A 10,778-nucleotide genomic window follows, 5' to 3' on the forward strand; every position below is an offset into this window, starting at 1 on the left:
CAGTGTGAGGGTTTGATATATGTTTACAATGTGGTCAAATCATCTTGATGGATTAGAACAAAGTACCAAAATCAACAAGATGAAATTTAACAGGGATAAAGTTAAGACTTACATTTGTGTTTAAAAAAAAAAAAAAATCACCTGGCAGTGGTGGTGCACATCTTTAATCCTAGCATGAGGGAGGCAGAGGCAGGTAGATCTCTGTGAGTTCTAGGCCAGTCTGGTCTACAGGTCGAGACCCAGGACAGGCACCAAAATTACACAGAGAAATCCTGTCTCGAAAAACAAAACAAACAAACAAACAAAAAAAAAAAGAGGACTGGCTTGACAAGATTTTAGGTGAAAAGTTTCAGGTGTCAACAAACTCAATCTAGTCTCAACTTCAGGAGAATGTCAGGTAGAATGAGATCATAATCTCACCATGTGTTGCGATGACCAGTTATCAGTTAAGGAAGATACTGAAAGGATGTATTTAGTGAGGGAGCACAATGAGGAAGCTCTCATGACTTAGAAGGGGAGGTGTGTGTAGGGACACATGTCAGTAGCCCCAGCACTTGAGAAGTGGAGGTGAGAGCGTCAGCAGTTCAAGGTGAGCCTTAACTACATAGCAAGTTCAAGGCCAGTCTGGTCTACGTGAGATTGAGTCTCAAAAAATAAAAAATGTTAAAAGCTGGTCCTGGTGGCACATGCCTGTGATCCTAGCAGCACTTGAGAGGGAAGATACAGGGAAGAAAAACTAAAGTAATCCGTAATACCTGTTCTCAAATACCTGGCTGACCTGTTGAAGGCTGACCATTTAAAATTGCCCATATTCAACTGTTTTGATCTACAATAATATTTCACTTGCTTTGACCTAATAGAAAAGGGGTAGAGATTCACCTCGCAATGCTGCAGAGCACAGTGAGGATCACCAGGTATAAGAGGGAAGAAAATACCACATCGGAATAGGAAGGGCTCCGTCACAACAGAGAGGGCTGCATACAAGGACCTAGGTACCCCAGCACTGAGGGGGTCCAGGCAGATATGGGTGACAGGCTGCTGGAGCTGTAAGAATTTCTGCATTTGGTGGGAGACTCCATGCCCCAGCTCGTATCTGTAACTTGGGCAGCTGGATACCGCAGTTCGGAAGCAATGCTCCATTCCACACAGAACACCCTGGGTCTCCCAGGTGGTTTACTGTCTTCATTTCATTTTTGACACAGGATCCTGCTTCACTGCCCTATCTGACCTCGTACTTGTTTTGTAGACCAGGCTGGCCTTGAACTTGTAGCAGTTCTCCTGTTTCAGCCTCCCAAGTGCTGGGATGACAGGCATACTCCATCATGTCCAATTTATCCCAGGTCATTTTACCTGTTGTGCCTTTGAGCATGTCTGTCCCCATGCCTAGGATTTCATCTTTTCAGACTCACATGTGGCCCCCTGCATGCCTCCATGCCATGCTCTGCTCTGCGTCCCCTTGTGCCCCGTGACTGCTTTTGTCCTAGCTCTCACCATCTTTTGGCAGTGTATCTTTTTACTGCCCAGTGCTAGCTGCCTTTGGGTCAGAAACATGTCCCTTTCATCCCTCTTCCCTCAGTGCTTACAGAAATATCTGTCATAGTAAATAGTCATCACATAAACTAATACTTACACAATCCCAGCACTTAGGAGGTGGAGGCAAGAGGTTGGTAAGTTTGAGACCAGCCTGGGCCTCACAGCAAGACCTTGTCTTAAAAATAAAAAAATAAATAAATAAAATGTTATTATGTATTAAATTCTAAGCCAATGTTAATAGACCAATGGCCTTCCTACTTAGGATACACCCTGATATAGTATATTCTCTTTTACTTATTTCTAAAAGAAGTCATGTCCCAGGTCCCCAAATCAACTTTGACTGCCAGCCTTATTCTGGAAACAAAACAAAACAAACACACACTGAACTTCATGCTTTATACCATGCATTTGAGTATTTTTTTTTTTTTCCTACAATGAGGAAGGAACACAGGACCTTGTGCGTGCTAAGCATGTATTCTATCACTCAGCTATACGCAGAGCAGGCTGGGTCTGATCATAGAACCTTCAAGAACTTGGCAAAAAAACAAAAACAAAAACATATGCACAAAATAATGGCATCAACTCATAGGCTCCAATGCTCTTCTGTACAATGAGGGTTATAAGAAAGTTTTTGCAACTCTGCAATCCTGATTTTTCCTTAGCATATTAAGACACAGTCTAAGAGGCCCGGATGGTGGCACATGCCTTGGATCCCAGCTCCAGGGAGGTAGAGGCAGGCGGATCCCTTTGAGTTTGAGGACAGTTTCGTCTACATAGAGAGTACCAGGCCAACCAGTGCTACATCCTGTCTCAAAGTATTAAGTAAATAGAGCCGGGCGGTGGTGGCACATGCCTTTACTCCCAGCACTCGGGAGGCAGAGCCAGGCAGATCTCTGTGAGTTTGAGGCCAGCCTGGTCTACAGAGCGAGATCCAGGACAGGCACCAAAACTATACAGAGAAACCCTGTCTCAAAAAACCAAATATATATGTGTGTGTGTGTGTGTGTGTGTGTGTGTGTGTAATAGGGCTGGGGAGATGGTTCAGTAGTTAAGAGCACTGGCTGCTTTTCCAGAGGACCCAAGTTTGATTCCTAGCAGTCACATAGTGACTTACAGCCATCTGCAACTCCAGTTCCAGGAGATCAGAGGCCCTCCTCTGGCTCCTGTGAACCCCAGACTTACAGATGGTGCACAGACATATATGCAGGCAAAACATTCACACACATAAAATAAATCTTTTTTTTTTTTTTTTTTTTTTTTTTTTTTTTTTTTTTTTTTTTTTTTTGGTTTTTCGAGACAGGGTTTCTCTGTGTAGCTTTGCGCCTTTCCTGGAACTCACTTGGTAGCCCAGGCTGGCCTCGAACTCACAGAGATCCGCCTGGCTCTGCCTCCCGAGTGCTGGGATTAAAGGCGTGCGCCACCACCGCCCGGCCTGCGCCACCACCGCCCGGCCTGCGCCACCACCGCCCGGCCAAAATAAATCTTAAATCAATAGAATAAAACATCTGGGTAGAGGTAGGAGAGATAGGTAAACACATAGGGAAGATAAAGTAGCTAGCCAGACATGGAGGTGAACACCCGTCACTCTAGCACTGGAGAGGCTCAGGCAGACAGATGACAAGTTCAAAACCAGTCCGGCATACAGAGAACCCCAGTCTGAACAACAAAACTAAGGAGTGAATTAAGGAATGGGGAAATTCTGTCCGAAGGTCGGGAGAGTACAGTGAAGCTGGGCCATGTCTCCAGAATTTGACTGTCTTTTCAGACCATGAAGCTTGGGGTGCCAGCCCCATGGCTTTCTTCTCTCTGTCTCTCTCTTGCTGCTCCTCCCTGTTAGGCAACCCTTCTGGAAACTTTGAAGCTTTCTTTCTTCCAGATGGAGAGCTCTGGCAGGATGGATGTCCTGGCCTGTGTGCAATGCCTCCGCTCCCTCTGCCAAAGGAGAGCACTAAAATCGACGTTCCTGGAAACCACTTAATGTATTTAGGAAACTCAGCCCTAGTTTAGGGATGACTGGAACCTTTAAATAATGGAAAGGTAGGAAAATAATTTTCAAGCCTGGCATGGTGGTGAATGCCTTTCATCCCAGCACTTGGGAGGCAGAGGCAGGCAGATCTCTGAGTCCAAGGCCAGCCTGGTCTACAGAGTGAGTTCCAGGACAGCCAGGGTCACCCAGCAAAATCCTGTCAAAAACAAAACAAAAGAATGAAAGAAAAATAAATAAATAAAAGAGGAAATAATTCTTTGCATTTTTGGTACAGGGACTTACAAGCATGCAATCTCCGATCTCTAAAATGTCACCTCAGGATGACAGACCACTGTATCAGTCTTCTTTGAATCTCAGATGACTCCAAGTTGTATTGACCACCTGTCTAGGCGGCAGCACACATCTATCTTACATTTTGCACAGGGACAAATAGTGAAATGGACAAACTAAGTCAGGAAGCAGAAGACAGTTGATTTTTGTTTTTGTTTTTGTTTTTGTTTTTCATGACAGGGTTTCTCTGTGTAGCTTTGCGCCTTTCCTGGATCTCGCTCTGTAGACCAGGCTGGCCTCAAACTCACAAAGATACGCCTGCCTCTGCCTCCCAAGTGCTGGGATTAAAGGCATGTGCCACCACCACCCGACAGTTGATTTTCTATTAAATCCACAGGACTTAATTTGGCAACATAAAAAAAGAACAATATTATAAAGTCCAGAAAGCCCAGAATATCACTGTGGCCCATGAGTAACTCGTGGAGGAAAAGAATGGAATTTAGGGTTGGGTTGGGAGACCTGAGTTATGTCCGTAGATAGGGCCCTGAGTCACTGTGTTACTTCCTGGTCCCATGTCCCCTCCCCCTTCTCCTGCACAATTTCTTTTTTTGGATAAAGTTAAGCACAAGTCTTTCAATTATTTAAAGAAATCCGGAAACTATCAAGCCCCTTGTAGCAATGTCGGATGGGTTTGTTCAGTTTATAACCACTACTCTATAACAATCTCAAGGACTACAAACTTCATGTGTGTTGTTGGGGTCCCCAGATAGGAATGAAATGACTAGGTAGTCTGTTTCCTCTTCTTGGGCGTTTCCTGTTTGAGATGACCCAGCCGTGTGGCTAACACAGAAGCCTGGAGAGGTAGTCGGAGAGATATAACTGAGAAACACCCAGCTAGGACAGCCAGTGAGGCAGGGCTCCAGGACGCGATACCAACCTCTCCCACTCCTGCCAGGAAAATTCTGGGGTGAGACAGCGATGACAGGAGCCAAGGGGCGGGCCGGTCAGCTGCCTACCCTGCAGCCTCTGCCTTGTGGTTTCACCCTGGGCTGCCCTGCAGCTGTAACGTGTCTGCTGACACGCAAGCCCTGATCGCTCTGCCCCTCCCCCCCCCAGACCTTCACTTCTCTAGGAATCTTCAGAAGTGAATGTAGGAGAGATGGGACGAGAGGGAAAGGAAATGTGCAGTTCGGGGAAACAGGGGCAGAAGAAAAGAGGGTTTTCATGGAGGCGTGAGTGGGAAGTAGAAATTTAACTCACCTTCCTGAAAACCAAGATAAAGGGCAGAAGAACAGCAGCATGCTTAGGCTGCTCTAGTGATGAGATGTGAGGGGCTAGGCCACCCAGCATTAGCCTCAAAACTGTAAGACTGAAGAATAAAATGGCAAAAGGGACTCTGGGCTCCTGCAAACCCATCTGTTATAACACCAAGGTTCCCCATCTGCAATAGGTTCGAAATTCTCCTCCAGCACTTAAAGAACCCCAGTCATCTGCGCTCTATCAGTCACACGATCCATATGCTGTCACTCAGCGAGGTCAGTTTTGCAATCCCCATTTCACCAGAGGGTATGGGGCCACAGCAGGTTTAAGCAATTTGCTCACAGAATTTGGAAATCATACAACAAGGTCTGTATCAGTTGCCAGAACCCCCATGGATCCCACCATGCTAAGCTGCATTTGAGCTGAGATCAGATCAAATGGTGTCAAAATAGTGGAGGCTTTTTAAGACTGTTTTTTTAAGCTCAGTAAAAGAGCACACGAGGTGATGAGCACTAAATAGAGAGCTCTGTACTTCCCAACGCAGAGCTGTAAAAGTTCTGAATTGCACAGGTCTTGCGATCTGAGATCCCAGTGCAGTCCTGGTACCCTCTAGTGGAAGTTTCCTGCATTAGCACACATCCACAGCTACTGGAGAGCATCTCAAAAAAAAAAAAAAAAAAAAAAAAAAGCAGCAGTGTTGGGGAAAGCATGTTGGGATGATGGAGGTCTATAGGTGTGGAGGAGGGGGTACAGGTTAGAGAAAATGATGTGTGCCAATTCACATGAGACCCACAAGAGTCTCGTACATGCTGGTACATACTCCAGGGATCCAGTCTTTGTGTGGCGTTATAAATAGAAAGGAGATCCACATCCCTTGGGAATCTGGACTTTTAGGATTCATGAGAAAGACTTTTTTTCTCCTTTTGCTGAGGACAAGTTTGTGATTAGAGGTGCAAAGTGACTCGTGTAAGGTCACAGGACAAATGGAAGCCAGCAGCAGTGGGGCCATGTTTCCTTTGTCCTTAGAGAGCTTTCTCACCATGTCACACCTCACCCAGAACGTCAGCATAGAAAGACACGAAACTTGGAGATACAAGGGGGACAGTTTTTACCTTCATCTGTCCATGAACTTTCCACTTTTCATTCAGTGCCTATAACTGCCAAACCCTAGTTTAGACCTTTGCAGCCTGTGGACCCCGGGAAGGGAGGCAGCTCCCAGGCTCGTGGAATCCCTGTGCTTACAGCTGCCAGGGAATATCTGGAGTTTCCTCCTCACATTCCCAAGCACTAAGGCACTAAGATTTATTGCTCTTTCCCTCCTCTTCCCCCTCCCCCTAGAAGTAATCCCTGAGAATGGAAGTGGGTTAGAAACAGATTACTCTGATCCAAAGGCTTTGCCCTCTCCTCCCTAGTGTGGGGTGGGGCGGAGGTAGGGAGTCACAAATAGCCTGAAATTCCCTTTTAGGATTATTGTTGATTTAGCCAGCTGGGAGAAAGTGGAGCAAGGAGAAGCGAGGGATTAATTCTAGACCTCACTCTCTCCAGCAGCAGTTTGCATGGGTTTCTTTCCTGGCTGAGCCAGGATGAATAACATCTCTCCCCGAACATGCCTTCAGAAGGAGGAATCTAGGGCAAGCACAAAGCCCGAGGTTCCGTCTCCAGCAGCAGAGGGAAGTGGAAGAATAGATGAAAAAGAGAGGCAGCCTTGAGAAGAGCTCTGCAGCGCGGACATAAGGAATCACTCTGGGCCATGGAAACTTCCTGTGCTTCTGTGGTTTAGCTTCAACAGAGATGAGAGCTGCATGTTAGAGTTCCCTGAGGAGCCAGCTCATCTCTTGGTCTGGAGATTTCTTGTTTAGGGGCACTGCACAGGGGGGGTCTCCAGGACCGGGTGTCCCTCTGCTGTGTTCAGCATAAGGGCCAGCGACACTCCTTTGTATCCCACAAGGCTCCCCATACAGATTCTTTTCCAGGATATCAGCAGGCTGCCAGCTGCAGCCCAAACTAACCAGAGCGGAACTTGTTTGATTTTAATGAATTAATAATTCTGTAATTTAAGTATTGGATTACCACCTTCGTATAGATGAGAATCAGTGGTGACCAAGAAGCATTATCGAATTCCTAAGCACTTGTCAGGGTCACAGGGAGTTACCCTGTGTGACAAAGTAGCACTGCTAATTTTGTTAGCTAAAAATTAGTTGAGAGTATTTGCTAGGAGTCACCATTCTTGTTTATTCTCTGGCACCTGGCCTGGAGAAGTCACTTCTCTCTTCTCTGTGCTCCCACCTTATGTCAGAGAAGCACGATGTAAACGCTTGCCAACCCTATTATTGTAGTAATCCATGTATCATCGTATCATCGTGTTTAGAATCACATTCTTCCAATTCTCCAGAAAAATGTTCCTGTTTTTTTTTTATTGTTTTTGTTTTGTTTGTTTTTCGAGACAGGGTTTCTCTGTGTAGCTTTGCGCCTTTCCTGGAACTCACTCTGTAGACCAGGCTGGCCTTGAACTCACAGAGATCCGCCTGCCTCTACCTCCTGAGTGCTGAGATTAAAGGCCTGCGCCACCACGCCCGGCTGAAAAATGTTCTCGTTCAAATCAGTTGTGCTCTTCTAGATGTAGGTCACTCAGAGAAATTTTAGAACTTCCAATCTTTAAAAAACAAAGCCGGAGCCGAAAATTTGTGGCAAATGCCTTTGATCCCAGCACTCGGGAGGCAGAGGCAGGTGGATCTCTGAGTTTGAGGTCAGCCTGCTCTACCATTCAGTTCTAGATATCAGCCAAAGGTTCCCCTGAGTTACAGACAGTTGTGAGCTGCCATGTGGGTGCTGGGAATTGAACCCAGGTCCTCTGGAAGTGCAGTCTGTGCTCTTAACCACTGAGCTCTCTCCAGCCCATATAGGTTCCTTTTTAAAAAATACTTTTTAATTGTGTGTGTGTGTGTGTGTGTGTGTGTGTGTGTGTTGGTATGCATATATGTGTGGGGGTGCCTGCAGAGAACAGGGGTGCTGTGTCCTCCTTGAGTTAGAGGCAGTTGCAAGCCTCTGATATGGGTGCTGTGAATCAAATTCAGATCCTCCACAAGAGCAGTACATGCTCTTAACCCCTGAGCCATATCTTCAGCCCCTTTAAGTTTCAATCCTGATGTTATCTGCCACTGGGAGGGCAAAATATATATATATATATATCATAAGTTCATAGGGAGCGGCATTATTAGGAGGCGTGGCTTTGTTGGAGTGGGTGTGGCCTTGTTGGAGGAAGTGTGTCACTGTGGGAGTGGGCTTTGAGGGCTCATACATGCTCAAGCCACGCCCAGTGTCTCAGACCTCTTCCTGTTGCCTGCAAAAAGATGTAGAGCTCTCAGCTACCTCTCCAGCACCATGTGTGCCTACATGCTGTCATGTCCCACCATGACGATAATGGACTGACTGAACCTCTGAGCCAAAAGCCACTCAATTAAATGCTTTGCTTTATAAGAGTTGCCATGGTTCCCGGTTGGTGGTGACACACCCCTTTATCCCAGCACTTGAGAGGCAGAACCAGGCGAATCTCTGTGAATTTGAGGCCAGCCTGATCTACAGAGCGAGATCCAGGACAGGCACCAAAACTACACAGAGAAACCCTGTCTCAGGAAAAAAAAAAAAAGAGTTGCTGTAGTCATGGTGTCTCTTGACAGCAATAATTAAGACAAGGCCCCATTTGAAAGTTTCACTGGGACAAAAGTGCATTGATTCCAGGAATACCTTGTGTGTTGAGAGAAAATGGGAAGAAATGTCTGCCTCATAGTATTTCCTTTTTTCTGTTGTTAAGGAGATTTATTTTATTTTTATGTAGATGAATGCTTGTCTGAATGTTTCTCTATGCACCACATGCATGTAGTGCCATCAAAGGCCAGAAGAAGGCATCAGATCCGCTGGAATTGGAGTTACAGGGGGCTATGAGTCACCATGTGAGTGCTGGGAACTGAACCTGGGTCCTCTGGAAGAGCCGCCAGGGCTCTAACCCCTGAGCCACCTCTCCTGACTCTATTTCCTTTTTTCTGTTTTTAAGGAAATGACAAAGACTTGGTATACCAGCTTTTTAAAACCAAAACGTGCTGGTACCTATTTATTTATTTTGTTGTTTTATTTATTTATTGTGGGAGGAGGGTGTGAGGCAAGGTTTCTCTGTGTATCCTAGGCTGTCCTGGAACTTGCTCTGTAGACCAGGCTGGCCTTGAACTCAGAGATCCACCTGCCTTTGCCTCCTCCTGAGTGCTGGGATTAAAGGTTTGAGCCACCACTGTCCAGCCCAACAGTTACAGATTTAAACAATTATAGAACTAGTAAAGTTGACAACATTTGTGCACAGAACTGGAAGGGAAAGAAAAAGAAAGAGAGAGAGAAATATAAGAAATATTTCTGTAGAAAGCTCCTCCTGGCGATAAAAATATGGAACGCTTCACAAATTTGCATGTCATCCTAGCAGGGACCATGCTAGTCTTCTCCACATCATTCCAGTTTTAATGTATATGCTGCTGAAGAGAACATGACGCAAAATCTTTTCATCTTGCATTCTGAGAAATGCAAAGTATTAGTGTTGGCGGATTAAGAAACATCCTCTAGTGTTACTTCCTCAGCACACAGCTGGCAATTATCTTTGGACTTAATGAGGAAGAAGGATAATACAGATTTTCCAAAACAGCTAATCAAAAGCAACATGATCACCTTTAATGAACTAAACCATATTGACTACTCTTATTCATCCAGGCTGATATGTAATCAGTTTGCAGTATCTGAGAAATTGACCAGAGGTCAGGCAGAAATGACTTCGGATGTGTTACCTACTCCATGTGGCCAAAATAAAACGTGACCAAAGAGCAGAGTCTGAGAAAGATTATAACAATATTCTGGAGTAATCAATAGCCACTCATCCATATAGGTTTTCTTACTTCATCCGGAGCAACAAATTAAAAAAAAAATCATGTTTTATTTTATAATGAATAGAGTAGGTAAACAGGAGTCTGTAAAGAAGTATGAGATGTCTATGGCCAGGCACAATGGAGCACACCATTAATCTCAGCACTCAGGAGGCAGAAGCAGGGGCATCTCTGTGAGTTTGAGGTCAGCCAGGTATAGAGAGGACCAGCTAGAACTACACAGTGAGACCCTGTCTCAAAACCAAAACAAAACACTAATAATAATAGTAAGTAAAGAGCCAGTCAGTGGTGTCGCACACCTTTAATCCCAGCACTTGAGAGGCAGAGACAGAGGAATATGAGTTTGAGGCCAGCCTGGTGTACAGAGTGAATTCTAGGACAAAGCTACACATAGAAACCCTGTGTCAAAAAAAAAGAAAAAAAAAGAAAAAGAAAAAGAAAAGAAAGAAATAAATAATGAAATAATAGACATCTCTCATTTAAATGCCTATTAATATACATATTATTAAGTTGACATACATATAGTACCTAGTTTCATGTCACTATTAGTGTATCTCATGGTATAAGTTCAGTGCTAAGGCTAGAAATTTGGGGAAATTCTTACCCTTGAAGAAGTTTCAAGTTCCAGACAGGGTACCACAGAGAAACAAACAAAACCAACAACAACAAAAAAGAAGTTTCAAAGGGTGATCATGGTAGTGTATGCCTGTAATCCCAGCACTTGGTTCCAGAAGCAGGAAGATAAGGTGTGGTTCACAGTCATCCTCAGCTACATAATGAGTTCAAGAAAAGAAAATTCCATAGACTTA

General features: G+C 44.9%; 1 non-coding gene across 1 annotated transcript; it reads right to left on the reverse strand.

Moving 5' to 3' along the window:
• Positions 1-9,475: 9,475 nt before the first annotated feature.
• Positions 9,476-9,580, reverse strand: LOC121831854 (U6 spliceosomal RNA). Its single transcript, XR_006075457.2, has one exon. It is a non-coding gene; the product is annotated as a U6 spliceosomal RNA (small nuclear RNA).
• Between the last annotated feature and the right edge of the window lie 1,198 nt (positions 9,581-10,778).

This window comes from Peromyscus maniculatus, chromosome 8, assembly GCF_049852395.1.
Source record: "Peromyscus maniculatus bairdii isolate BWxNUB_F1_BW_parent chromosome 8, HU_Pman_BW_mat_3.1, whole genome shotgun sequence".
In the NCBI taxonomy this organism is placed as follows: Eukaryota; Metazoa; Chordata; class Mammalia; order Rodentia; family Cricetidae; genus Peromyscus; species Peromyscus maniculatus.